General features: G+C 44.2%; 1 protein-coding gene across 2 annotated transcripts in view; it reads left to right on the top strand.

The window, feature by feature from the left end:
- The window catches only part of tmem232 (transmembrane protein 232), a 209,380-nt gene that overhangs the window by 149,893 nt on the left and 44,294 nt on the right, over positions 1–15,193 (top strand). The window lies entirely within an intron of this gene.

Raw genomic sequence — 15,193 nt, forward strand, 5'->3', positions numbered from 1 at the left:
CCCCCAACGCCTTCATCCACTTCTTTCTCTCAACCCCTCTTCTCTCTCAAAGAGCAAATTCTGCAAACACTCAGCATTTGTTGAGAGAGTAAGGTAGGATTAACATTTCAGGTCGCTGACCTTTTGTCAGAACCCTTTCTCTTTCAACCACCCTCAATTAACCCCTTCTCTCTGAAACCCCTTGTCTCTCTCTCTCCCCCCTTCATCTACTGTCTCACTCTATGTTCTCTCTGTACCATCTGTCTCAATTCCCATCTCCCAACCTCCTCTCTCTCTATCTTCCGCCTCCATACCTCCTCACTCTACCCCCCTCAGCTCTCCCTGTTGTTCTCTTTCAACTCTTTATATCTCAAACTCCTCTCTCTAACCCCTCTCTCCTTCCCACCCCTTCTACCCTTCCTCCCTATTTGTTTCCATCAATAGGCTTTGCTTTCAAAATTCTACTTTTTTAAATTTAGAAGAAAGAAATGGTGTTTTTCTCTTTGTGTCTTTCTCTGTCTCTTGCTCAATCCAGTCCCTTTCTCTCTCAATTCCTTCAACCCTCCTTCTCTCTCAACCCTCTTCTATCTTGATCTAAACCCTTTCTCTACCCACTCTTTACTCCCTCTTTCTTAACTCCCCATATTCAATTCCTCAACACCATTTCCCTTCTCTTTCAGTGAGGAGGGGGAGTAGGTGGTGAGGAGTGGAGGAGTAGAAAGGGTGGATGAGGTGGGGGAGGAGAAGGAGGATGAGAAGATAGAGGAGGAAGGGGAGGAGATGGAGGAGGGGCCAGGAAGAGAGGGGAAGATACAAGGATTGAATAGGTAGTTTGAAGGGAAAGGGAGAGGAGATGGGGTTATCTTCTCTTATCCTGTACCCTCACTCCCCTCTCCTTCCTCCTCACTCCCAATGGAGGAATTACTTAGTGGGGTTGATGGAGCAAATTCTGCTCAGTAATGGGGAGGGGGATTGGTATTGCAGTTAATGCTGCTCTACTGGTGGGGTGGGGGATTGCTGTTCCATGTAACAAACCTCAGTGTGGGGGTCTGCTAGTGCAGTCAATAGTGGCCACGCGCATTTTCCAGGAAGGTTCTGTGCATTAAGAGCGCAGGCTGGATCTTAGGGCACTTGACCATTGGGAGGTAGTGGACTGGATCTCATGGAATTATGGAATGAAAATCAGGTGAATTCTACAACAGGCATGCAATCCACTCCACTAGATCTCCACCCAGGTGTTGAAGATGAAATGTTATCCTATTATTTTGCACTTTGCTGTTTTGAAGTTTTTATGTGTAAATTAAGGATTGATGGGCATTCTGATTGAAAATATGTGGAGTGTGATTCCAAATGTTACGCTGGGACCATGCTCACCACGGAACTGTGCTGCTGACCCCACCAACATTCGCAGCGTCAGGGAGTGGGGCTTCCATGAGCATGTCGTCAACAGTTTTGGTGCACATCTGTGGTGCCCTCCCATCTCCCACTGAAATGGGCTGGGGGGTGTTTTCTGGCTACCCCTCCTGCCATAATAGAAATCTGGATGTACCCGCAGCCCCCTTACATAAGGGGTCACTTTGAGCACCCCAAAAATAGTTTTGGCCTTGAACTTTGGGGATCCAAGCCCCGAAACCAGTTTACACCCCAATTGACAACTTCCATCAGGATCAGACAGGTTCACATGGTGAGATCAGGCGTATTTGTGCCAATCATAAGCTGAGGGCCTAGAATGGGAATTTCCAACTTATGGGCCTAGAAATTGGACTGCGACATGAAAGTTGATGGTGTCACCATGACCTCGGGTTAACAGCCGCTGAAAATGGTCGTGCTGGTAGGAGAAAAAAGTTTGCGCTGGGGTCTAATTATTAACCCAGCACTAAACTGATCGTGTAACGCCCTCCTGGTGGCGTTAGTCCAGGCACCAGTGCCGAATGTGGCGTCCAGAAGCGACGTTGCATCTTCCAACAGCCTCTGGAAGCAAAGACATGAGTTTGCTAGGCATTGTAGGATATTAAAAGGGCAATGCATTGTCATTTGCTTAAAAGGCCAATACCTTCTGAACTGATAAAAATAAAAATTAAGTAAAAAAATGCAGTTTTCAGTCCTTGCAGCTCGTCACCTTTTAAAAAAATTACATTTGAAAAAACATTCCCAAATGGGAGCCTTCAGCCCTTAAAGCTGAATTCCCTTCCGCACCTCAAAAAATGGGAAAAGTGCTTCAGCACTAACACAAAGGGGTACCCAGGGTCTCGCACGCAGCACTCCAGCTTTGTGCAGGGAGTCAACACTGCAAGAGAGGTCCTCCACCCTCCAAAAAGAACAATGTGGGACCACATCACCGAGGTCATCACTGTCAGCAGTGTCGCCCCCACCACCTGGCTCCAGTACCCAAGGAAGCTTCATGACCTCAGACCACTGGTCAAGGTCAGTGAATGCATCTTCAAAAGCCATCTCCTACCAACTGCATCACTAGCCTCACACATTTCTCAATGCACGACTCCCTCTCCCCCCCCCCCCAATCACTCACCTACCAACAATCTGTACCAATCACAAGGCACACCTCCCATTCCTAGCTGGCCATTCTTGGCAGGGGCATGACTGAGCCCTTGGCCAACAATGGGGCTGAAAGGATACAAGATGCTGGTATCCTCATACATCCTCATACATTATCCTCCTTCTCACATGCACCTCTTGCTTTCCCACCTTCCCCTCAAAACAACTCCACCCTTGTGCCTTCCTCATTTCACACACCCAAGAAAGGCAGCCTGCCCAGCCAGTGGTTTACCAAGAAGAGATAGAGGAGAGTGAAGAAGAAGAAGAAACGCCATCACTCATTTTTACACTCCCAGCCACCAGCTCCTCAAGGTTGACCAGCAAGGCCATTTTCAGTGTCCCCCACTGAAAGTCAGCAGCCTTCCACCAGCCATGCTGCAGCCACTGGGGTAGCACTGTGTAAGAACACGAGGATAGACAAAGGCACACACAAGACAGTCACTAACGAAATGCATAAGGGTGATGAGTTGATTTCTTGATGTCATATTGGATGGATGTATTGGATTGGAACGTTTGCTTTGTGGTGGTTTTTATTTTAGCATTGTGGCCAAGAGAATGCTGTGATGGTCAGTAACAGAGGGAAGGTAAGGTATGGGACAAATGTTGAAAGGGGAATTGGGGTTCTGGTCACTTGTTCTGCAGGTGGATCATTCCATCCCGGATATCCCGTCCAGAGAGGGGCTGTCTGGGGTGCATCCTTCCCACATCAAACCCCCCGGGATATCTGCGCTCCTCTAATTCTGCCCTCTTGAGCATCCCTGATTATAATCGCTCAACCATTGATGGCCATGCCTTCTGTTGCCTAGGCCCTAAGCTCTGGAATTCCCTGCCTAAACCTCTGCCTTGCTACCTCTCTTTCCTCCTAAGACGCTCCTTAAAGCCTACCTCTTTAACCAAGCTTTTGGTCACCTGCCCCAATTTCTCCTTACATGGCTCGGTGTCAAATATTTTGTCTTATAACACTCCTGTGAAGCGCCTTGGGACATTTTACTACATTTTTAGCCCATGGAGTCCCCATCCCAGGTCCCAGCCCCTTTATGTTTGAGGCCTTCTACAATTGGTTAATTACAACAACTTGATCATTAGAATATTTTTGACCAAAAACCAACTTTGAATTAACAGCAGTAGACGGTTTTGCAAATTCAGATTGTAAAACAGAGTCAAAGCTGCTACATGATACATTCACAATAATATTACACACAGTTACACATTTGGCTGATTAAGTTATTTTAAGTTATTACATGAGATTTTAGAAAATACCAGCCTGGTTTGTTATTACTCGAGGCATCCTTGAGATTTTTGTCTTTGGGCATTTCTCCCAAAATGTCCCATGCGGAAAAATAATTATTAATATAAAAACGGGTCAGCAACTTAAAAATCAAACCTGGGATAACTAAGCAAACAGAAGTTTTCTGTGTAGAAATATCACACAGGGAGTAGCAAAGGAGAATGCAAAAGATGGAGTCAAATAACATCATAATTTATATCTTTTAATTTAGGTTCCATAGCCACAGGACATTTTGAATGAAACTTAGGAATTTGGCATTTATCTTAGTTTTGTTTCTTTGACGCACAACCACCCACTGATTGTAGGAATGAGAGATGTGAAAAATTGTTGCAATTAACATTTTTAAATTAGGGAGGACTATAATAAAAAAATAGAAAAAACATACAATGATGGATGGTGATGTGCTTGAATTGTTTTACGTATCTATTGAAGGTGTAGTTGTTGGTAGGGGAAGTGGTACAGTAACATTAGATTTGAATGAATAGTGGCATGTTACATATATTTCAAAAGCTATTAAAATGAACATTATATACAAAATATTAACATTTCTGAATGTAAAATGATTTGCTAATTTTCCTGATTAGAATTTAATGAGTGATGGGACAGTCTTTCTCTGCCTTACAGTTTTCATAATATTAATCTGTACCAAGTCAATAACAAAGTGTTGTTCCCAGCTCTAGTTATTTGGGTAATTTGATATTGATATTAGTTACCTCATTCAAGAAGTTTTACTGTGCCAAGCTGTTAAAGTCTAAGCTGTTAAAGTAGTCCAGACTTATCGATGGTAGAAATTGGAAGGGAGATTGCAGCTCCATAATGTGTAGTTCCTGAGAAATGACTAGGTAAATAATGTCTAATACAATAAAAACTCAATTTTCCTAGGATTAAATCCAGGCGTAACAGGACTTCAAAAAAAGATTCTGTAAGATTCTCATAAAATAGAAAAAACTACAGAGATATAAGTCTGGGTTGGGATCAATGTTCCCTCTAATTTTTTGTTGTACTGAGCGGGCCACGATCTCCTTTGAGCGCGACCTTTTCGTCCGTGGGCAAATTTTGCAACAACAACCTTTACAACAACATCGTTTACACTAACAACAGCAACAGCAACCACTTAAAAGCATATATACAGTAATGCCATATTGCCACCCCACCATCTCAAATCATGAGACAATCAGACAAGGTGAGATACAGTAGCAAAATACTGCGAATGCTGGAAATCTGAAAAAAACAAAATCTGACGAAAGGTCTTCGACCTGAAACGTCAACTCTGTTTCTCTCTCCACGGATGCTGCCTGGCCTGCTGAGTTTTTCCAGCGTTTTCTGTTGTTATTTAAGGTGAGATACAGGTTTAATATATTCTTCTAGAAATGAATCCCAGTGCTTTATTTGCACTTTCATGGCTTTTTTAACCTGCGTTGCTACTTTTAATGATTTGTGAAGCTATACCCCTTGATCCCTTTGCACCTCTACTCCATTTAGATTCTTATTTTCCAAGGAGTAGGTAGCATCCTTATTCCTCCTACCAAAACACACCACCTCATACTTATCTATATTGAAATTCATTTGTCATTTACATGCCCATTCTGCAAGTTTGTTTATGGTAGAATTACTTAAAAGCTTTTAGTTCATCATGTACAAACTCTATTTTTTTTAAAAATTACTTGTCAGAAATGACTGGGATATAAAAGAACTGCATAATAATGCATTAACACTTCAGAAATGTCACTCAGTTACACGGTTATGCATCGACAAACAATCCAAAAACCCAAGGTGAGCTGAAAGAGGCATATCTATTCATGCAATTAGTATTAATTTTAAAGTTTTCAACATATTAGCCAATCCCTCATAGCAATGGCTGCAGGAGCAGCGGCTTTCCTAAGGCGCTGACAGCTGTACGTCAATTAGAATATTACTCACAATGCAACCAGACAACCAACAAATATAAAGTGCTGTAGTTCTTTAGTTTGCAGTATTAAAAAGAATTGAACAAGAACTGGTATCCGTATTTTCAACTTCAATCACTTCCATTAATAAACGTTGTCCTCTTGAACCAGCACACCGACCCCCACCCCATGTAACATGTCAGAAATGCAGCACTTATTCACATACACAATTTGCATCACTGAATTAAAAACAAAAAGCAGGAAAAGCTATGATTTATCAGAAATAAACATTCATCTTTCTTCCAGGACAGGAGAACCAATAAGACTGACTTGGAAATGTTTACTAATATGTTGACGTAAAGATGTTAATTTACGAATTTCACTTCTAATGTTTTTCTCTCAAACATTCTCCACAATATTAATCCCTGCTCTTATCACAAGAAGTTTTGAATTATTTTAGGTACTTCGCAATTAAATAGTGGGAAACTAACTTCATTGTACTCTCAATTTTTAATCTCCTATTTCAAACATTTATACCAAATCGAAATTGTACATGATCAGTTTAACCAAAGTATTTTCTGTGTCTTTCTCAAAAAAAAGTGGTTTCTTTCACAGCAGCTTCCAGCAATTTTTATATATTATTATATAACTCTTGTTTCTATTAACACTCCACTAAACGTTTAAGAGGAAATCTATATTTACATTATTCCTGGGACTTGTTCGGAATATAGAATGATAGACAAAATAAAATGGTTTGTGTTTTTCCCCTTTTTTGGTTCTCTTCCTAAATGTCTTAATGATATATTTTTTTAAAGTCAATAAAAAGTAATATGTAATTCCTACAAATCCTCCCCTGCCCTCCCCCTCCTCAACTGCATGGTTGTGTAAAGCTACTCACTTCCGTCGATTGTTCAAAATCAAATATTGAGAAATTTCAATTTTAAAATGTTTTAAGCAATTCAAAGTCTCTTTAAAAGCGTTTGGACTTCAAGACCTGGTTGAAACTTGTTTAGATGAGGGGAAAATTGATTTTTGTTTGTTTCTTCCAAAATTGAAACCTGGGGGGGGGGGTGTTTTTAACACTCATTTTTTGTGAAAAGTTCATTAAATTCTTTAAATTCTTTCAAGTCTCATTGCAGCTTTGACATAAGTTTCTCCAAGTTTTTCTTTCCTTCTTCAACTCTGTTATTAAACATACAACAAAAAATAATAAAATAAACTCTAATTCCAAACGGAGCTCAAATAAGAAAGTGAATAAAGTGGTTAAACTTCCTAAGAAGACGGTGAGGTTATTTATCCCCAGCCTTGGCGATGAGTTGGGATCAGTTTTGGAGAAGTTGTTTCCTCTTTTTCTGCTGCCATTCCCTCTGTCTCTCACAGACTGAGGTACAAACAGGGGCACAAACTTTTTCCCCTCTTTCATAACATGATTTAAATAACCTTGATAAACTCTTTCAAAAAGGGGACAATGCCTGGCAAAATTTAACTGGAACTTACCATGGGACATTCAACATCATATTTTCTTCATATTTCCCATATTTTCTTCCTGCTTTAAACAATTTTCTGAATTTAAAAAAATGTCACCGTGGGCCTAAAAATTGTTTGCTTTAGCCTCCTTCCAGCGGTCATTGTACCTGTGCTGCGCCTCCAGCTGTGTTGTTCCAAAGTGCGGCCGCCGCTCAGTTCCTGGGAACAGACTACACGCGCCTGCTTGGACCCTCACCCCTCTCTCTCTCTCTTGCTGTCTCTCTCTCTGTCCCTGTCTCTCTCTGTCCCTGCCCTGTCCCTGTCTCTCTCTCTCTGACCCTGTCTCTCCATCTCCCTCTGTCCATGTCTCTCGCTCCCTCCCTCTCAGTCTCTCTCCCTCTGTCCCTGTCTCTCACGCTCTCTCCCTCAATCTCTCTCTCTCTGTCCCTGTCCCTGTCTCTCTCTCTGTCAAATTCAAATTCAAATCGCTTTATTGGCATGACAAGGTACATCTTATGTTGCCAAAGCATCGAAAAATATTCATGGTTGTACACAAAAATACAGATCTATCCATACAGTGTACAAACAGATATATCCCTGAGTGTATAAATATACATTCATATAATTTCTATACACTCTTTTCTTATATTTAGTGGTTGTCCCTCTGTTTATGGCAAGCTGTAACATAGTGTGCCGCTAAGGTTACGCAATTTCTCTCTTCCCCTAGTAGGTATGGGAGTTTTTGGTCGTCATTCAAATTTCTGAATTCCGGGCATATTTTTGTGAATTTTGGGTAGAAATTCTCCCTTATGCCCTGATATTTTCTACACGCTGTGAGGAAGTGCATCTCTGTCTCCACCACTCCCTGACTGCAGTGAGAGCATATCCTGTCCTCTCTTGGTAGCCGGGTCTGCCTGTGTCTACCTTTTTCGATCGCCAGGCTATGTTCACTAAGTCTGTACATTGTCAAGGTTTTTCTCATTTTGCTATCCTTTACCCTGGTCAGGTAATCAGCCATGTTGTATTGTCTGTTTAGGGCCAAGTAGCAATTGAGTTTGCTTTGGGTTTTTGTTGTTTCTGCCCAATATGACAGATATTTTTCCTTTTGCTTAGCGACGATTGTGTTGGGTCGAATTCTTTGTGTTACGCTGTCACTGTCCTGGGGCTGGTTATTGTTAGTAGTGTTAGTAGTTACTTCACTGAGTCCCAGGACTAGTTGACTGAGGGTATTCTTCTTTATGGTCCTCTCTTGGCATTTCAGGGCTTCGTAATGATAGCATTACTTTGTTGCTCATTTCTAGGTGTTTCCAAAATTTGGTGGCTCTTTTTTGGATAGTGATTATTAATGGATATTGGCCTAGTTCTGCCCTGCATGCATTGTTTACGGTTTTCCTTTGAGTCCGGAGGATACTTTTACAGAATTCTGCATGTAGGATCTCAATTGGATGTTTGTCCCATTTTGCAAATTCTTGTTGTGTTAGCGGTCCCCACACCTCACTGCCATAGAGTGCAATTGGTTCAATTACTAATTTGAAAATTTTGAGCCAAATGCTAATTGGGATTTCTATTTGGATTGATTTTTTAATGGCATAGAAAGCCCTTCTTGCTTTCTCTTTCAGTTCATTCACAGCCAGATGAAAATTTCCCGTAGAACTGATTTTTAAGCCCAAGTATGTGTAGTTAGTGGTTTGTTCAATTTTGGTTGTTCCTAGTGTGAAATTTATTTTGGGTCCCTGATGTCTGGATCTTTGCTGGAACACAAGGACTTTGGTTTTTTGGGGATTTATTGTCAGGGCCCAGGTCTGGCAGAACGACTCCAGCAGATCCAGGTTCTGCTGTAGACCCTCCTTAGTTGGTGACAGCAGAACCAGGTCATCTGCATAGAGGAGGAATTTAACCTTGGATTCATATAGGGTGAGGCCGGGTGCTGTAGATTGTTCAAGTAGTTTTGCCAATTCATTTATGTAAATATTAAAGAGTGTCGGTGAGATGGGCGAGCCCTGCGTCACCCCCTGCCCCTGTGGGAAGTATTTTGTTTGTTTGTCTCCAATTTTAACTGCACATTTGTTGTTTGTATACATTGATTTAATTACAGAGAAATGTGCAAATAATAGGGTAATAATAATGGGGGATTTCAACTTCTCCAATATTAACTGGGATAGTCAGAGTGTGAAAGGCTCAGAGGGTGTAGAATTCTTAAAGTGCATCCAGGAGAGCTTTTTGAGCCAGCATGTAGAAAGTCCTACAAGAGAGGGGGCGGTACTGGAACTAATTCTAGGGAATGTGGCTAGCCAAGTGGAAAAAGTGCTAGTAGGTGAGCACTTTGGTGACAGTGACCATAATATGGTAAGATTTAAGGTGGTCATGGAAAAGGACATGGATGGGCCGGAAATAAAGGTTCTAAATTGGGGGAAGGCCGATTTTAATAGGATAAGGCAGGATCTGGCCAAAATGGACTGGGATCAGCTACTTGTAGGAAAATCTGCATCGGAGCAATGGGAGGCTTTCAGAAGGGAGATTGAGATCATACAATGGCAACATGTTCCCGTAAAGGTCAAGGGTGGTTCCAAAAACCACAGGGAACCTTGGATGTCAGGGGATATACGAGAATGGATTAGGGAAAAAAGGAGGGCTTTTGGCAGATACAAAAGGCTAAAGACGGAGGAAGCCCTAGAGGAGTACAAAAAGTGCAGGGGGATACTTAAAAAAGAAATTAGGAGATCAAGGAGGGGCCATGAAATAACACTGGCGAGCAAAATAAAGGAAAATCCTAAGATGTTTTATAAGTATATTAAGGGTAAGAGGATAACTAGGGAAAAAATAGGGCCCATTAGGGACAAAAGTGGCAATCTGTGTGTGGAGCCGGAAGATGTAGGAGGGGTTCTGAATGAATTTTTTGCATCTGTTTTCACTATGGAGAAGGACGATGTAGACATAGAAATAGGGCGGGGGGACTGTGATATGCTCGAACATATTAACATCGAGAGGGAGGAGGTATTGGCGGTTTTAGCTGGCCTAAAAATGGATAAATCCCCAGGCCCGGATGAAATGTATCCCAGGCTGCTGTGTGAGGCAAAGGAAGAGATTGCGGGGGCTCTAACACATATATTCAGGACCTCTCTGGCCACAGGGGATGTGCCAGAGGACTGGAGAACCGCTAATGTAGTACCATTATTCAAGAAGGGAAGTAGGGAAAAACCGGGGAACTACAGGCCAGTGAGCCTAACATCAGTGGTAGGAAAATTATTGGAAAAAATTCTGAGGGACAAAATTTGTCTCCACTTGGAGAGGCAAGGATTAATCAGGGATAGTCAACATGGCTTTGTCAAGGGAAGATCATGTCTGACTAATTTGATTGAATTTTTTGAGGGGGTGACTAGGTGTGTGGATGAGGGTAACGCAGTGGATGTGGTATACATGGATTTCAGTAAGGCCTTCGATAAAGTCCCGCACAGGAGACTGGTCAAGAAGGTAAGAGCCCATGGAATCCAGGGTGCCTTGGCACATTGGATACAAAACTGGCTTAGTGGCAGAAGGCAGAGGGTGATGGTCGAAGGTTGTTTTTGTGACTGGAAGCCTGTGGCCAGTGGGGTACCACAGGAATCGGTGCTGGGTCCCTTGCTGTTTGTGGTCTACATTAATGACTTGGATATGAATGTAAAAGGTATGATCAGTAAGTTCGCGGATGATACAAAAATTGGTAGGGTGGTAAATAGCGAGGAGGGTAGCCTCAGTCTGCAGGACGATATAGATGGGTTGGTCAGATGGGCGGAACAGTGGCAAATGGAATTTAACCCGGAAAAGTGCGAGGTGATGCACTTTGGGGGGACTAACAAGGCAAGGGAGTACACAATGAATGGTAAGACCCTAGGCAAGACGGAGGGTCAGAGGGATCTGGGTGTGCAAGTACACAGATCCCTGAAGGCGGCGGAACAGGTGGATAAGGTGGTAAAAAAGGCATATGGGATACTTGCCTTCATTAGCCGAGGCATTGAATATAAGAGCAAGGAGGTTATGATGGAGCTGTATAAAACACTGGTTAGGCCACAGCTGGAATACTGTGTGCAGTTCTGGTCGCCACACTACAGGAAGGATGTGATCGCGTTGGAGAGGGTGCAGAGGAGGTTCACCAGGATGTTACCAGGGCTGGAGCGCTTCAGCTATGAAGAGAGACTGGGCAGATTGGGTTTGTTTTCCTTGGAGCAGAGGAGGCTGAGGGGGGACATGATTGAGGTGTACAAAATTATGAGGGGCATAGATAGGATGGATGCTGAGGAGCTTTTTCCCTTAGTAGAAGGGTCAATAACTAGGGGGCATAGATTCAAGGTAAAGGGCGGGAGGTTTAGAGGGGATTTGAGAAAGAACTTTTTCACCCAGAGGGTGGTTGGAGTCTGGAACTCACTGCCTGAAAGGGTTGTGGAGGCAGGAACCCTCACAACATTTAAGAAGCATTTGGATGAGCACTTGAAATGCCATAGCATACAAGGCTACGGACCAAATGCTGGAATATGGGATTAGATTAGACAGGACTTGATGGCCGGCGCGGACACGATGGGCCGAAGGGCCTCTATCCGGGCTGTATAACTCTATGACTGTATGACTCTACATCATATGTTTTTCCCCCTACCCCGCTTTCGATAAGTTTCAGGAGTAAACCGTCGTGCCAGATGGAATCGAAAGCCTTCTGGAAATCTATAAAGCATGCGTAGATTTTGCTTTTGTTTTGATGAACGTGTTTGTCAATTAGGGTCTGTAGGGTGAAGATATGATCTGATGTTCTATAGTTTGGCAGGAATCCAATTTGGCTTTTACTCAAGACATTGTGCTCCTCAAGGAAGTTTATAAGTCTTTTGTTTATGATACTACAGAATACCGTCCCCAGGTTACTGTTACTGTCCCTGTCTCTCTCTCTTTCTCTGTCTCTGTCCCTGTCTCTCTCTCTCTCTCTCCCTGTCTCTCTCTTTCTGTCCCTGTCTCTCTCTCTCTCTGTCCCTCTCTCTCTCTCTTTATGTCTCTCTCTGTCCCTCTCTCTCTCTATGTCTCTCTGTCTATTTGTTTTACTGTCACTCTCTGCAAAGAACATCGGTGCAAAAGAAGAAACAGAGAATCAGGGCTGGATTTTATCAACCTCAGTGGGTCCATGGCGGACGACGTCGGTGGCGGGTCCTGGCCTCGCTGTTGGCTCCAGCCCGCTGTCCAAAATGATTTTCCCCTGATTGGGCTTGTTAAGCCCACCCACCGTGTTTGCCGGCCAATTGAAGGAAGCGGGTCTGATGACATCATTTGATGATGCAGCATCAGCTGGTTTCCTTAAAGGGACCATGCGCAATTTAGTTTGACAGTTGTGCTGTCAGTGTTCCACAGCATTGAGGTGCTGCAAACACTGACAAGCACTGCACAGAGGTGCAAGGCTGTACCCAGGTTCTCCCATGACTCCCTCCATATGCTTATGGAGGGAGTCACAGCACGCAGGGAGGTTCTCTTCCCTTCCAATGGGTGGAAGAGACCTCCCCAGGAGACCAATGCAGCCTGGTTGCACAATACACAGGAGGACACAAGCAGGGATGTCGTCAGGAGGACCAGGCTGCAGTGGCGCAAACCTTTCAATGATCTCAGTAGATCACGAAACGTTATTGCAAAGCTACACTCAACCTCATCCTGCTGTGCCACTCATCACACCCCCATCACTCTGCCTTCCCTACCCTACTCCTGCACAACCTTACTCACACCAACTTACCTGGCACCTCCACCCATTCCTCTCTATTGACATTATCACTTCCCCATCTCACTAGCCAACCCTCACACTCACCCTCATCCTAGTCCAATCATACCAACTAACAACACACAAGGGTAGGCACTTGGGTGGTTTAGCCAATGTTCATGTGAAGCTTCTGTTAATGTGCTGTCAAACATTGAAATCTTTATTTTCAACACGTAATGAAATCTGTTTGTCTTGCCTGTATTCGTTTTGCACTCATGTATATTACCCTCCCCCACACGGTGTATAGCTTCACTTCCTCTTTCCTGACTAACCTGGAAGGTTCCAGGACTTGGCTCTTGGCTCCGCCCCTGACTTCTCTTACTTAAAGATCCCAGGATCTGTATGACTCATTCCTGTGAGCCAGTCGGTGTGTTGAGATGTTAGCTCTGATCTTAGTGATTAAAAGCCAACTTGTTAAAGTCTATAACTTCTAGTTTTGTGGTTATTGAAGGCACATCAATTTTAATCACTAAAGAATACTAGGATGGATCAACTCCTAAAACCAGAGCGTCTGGACTTGGATCCACATTCTGCTGAAGCATCAAATCAATTTGGACACTGGCTCAAATGCTTCGAACTCTTCGCGAGGGCCTCATCCGCTAGCGAGGTAGATAAACTGAGTCTACTGACTACTCGCGTTAGTCATCGGATTTATTCGTTCATCTGGGACGCCATCTCTTACACGGAGGCCATCACTATCCTGAAGGCCCAATACCAGAGGCCAGTAAACGAAGTGTACGCCAGACATCTGCTGGCTACACGCAGGCAGCAACCTGAGGAATCAATGGACGATTTCTTACAGGGTCTAAAGGACTTGGTCCGGGACTGTAACTGCAAGGCCATGACGGCCAACGTGTACTCTGACGAATTGGTCCGCGATTCCTTCATCACTGGCCTCAAATCAAATTATATCCGGCAGAGACTGCTGGAGAAGGAGGTCCTGGACTTAAAAAAGGCAGTGGCCACTGCGCGATCGCTGGACGTGGCCCAGAAAAACTCTGACTCTTATTCTTCCGGCCATGCGGCCCTCACCGCCTCGTGCGCGCCGAGCGGGCCGCCATCTTGGAATCAGCCATCTTCCCCATCCAGGTCTCAGACCAGCTCTACACCGCCGGAGTCCCCACACAGAAGTTCATCCAGGAGTCCTACTACAGCGGCAATGTCTCGAGGCCCGAAATGCTACTTCTGCGGCCAGGCCAAGCACCCCAGACAACGATGCCCAGCGAAGGACGCTACATGCTTCAAATGTAAGAAAAAGGGGCATTTTAGCAAAGTCTGCAGGGGGAATCCGATTTCCAACTCCGTCACCGCCTCGTGGGTGCCGTGCAGGCTGCCATCTTGGGATCCGCCATCTTTTCCCGACTCAATGGCCGCCCAGGGCCCAACAGTGGCTTCGATCACGGTGGATCAATCCAGGTCACACCCGTTGACAAAATCCATGCTGGACATACAGGTAAACGGGAATTTAACGAAATGTTTAATTGACTGTGGGAGTACCGAGAGTTTTATCCACCCTAGCCTGGTACGGCGGCACTCATTAACGGTAACCCCTACACGGAGCAGAATTGCTATGGCTGCTAAGCCCCACACTTCGGACATTTTGGGCTACTGTGTGGTAACACTGACTGTAAAAGGCACGGACTACAAGGATTTTAAACTCCTCGTGATGCCAGAACTCTGTGTTAATGTAATCTTGGATCTGGACTTCCAGTGCCACCACGAAAGTGTCACGCTAGCATATGGCGGGTCCCAGCCGCCACTCACAGTCTGTGGCCTATCAACCTTAAAAATCAGCCGGCCCTCTTTATTCGCTAATCTCGCTCCGAACTGTAGGCCCATAGCGACCAAAAGTAGACGGTACAGTCTGGAAGACAGACACTTTATCAAGGCGGAAGTGGACAGACTCCTGCGGGAAGGCATTATTGAATGCAGTACCAGTCCGTGGCGTGCCCAAGTAGTCATAGTTAAAAATAGCGAAAAGAAACGGATGGTAATTGACTACAGCCAGACTGTTAATATTTATACCCAGCTGGACGCCTACCCTTTACCCCGCATATCAGAAATGGTCAACCAGATTGCGCAATACCGAGTCTTCTCGACTATCGACCTCAAATCCGCATATCACCAGCTCCCCATTAGAACGGAGGACCGCCCATACACCGCCTTTGAGGCGAACGGACGCCTCTACCATTTTCTCAGAGTGCCCTTCGGGGTAACAAATGGGGTCTCGGTCTTCCAACGTGAGATGGACCGCATGGT

The sequence above is a fragment of the Somniosus microcephalus genome, chromosome 1 (assembly GCF_052327205.1).
Source record: "Somniosus microcephalus isolate GS21.2 chromosome 1, FLI_Smic_1.0, whole genome shotgun sequence".
In the NCBI taxonomy this organism is placed as follows: Eukaryota; Metazoa; Chordata; class Chondrichthyes; order Squaliformes; family Somniosidae; genus Somniosus; species Somniosus microcephalus.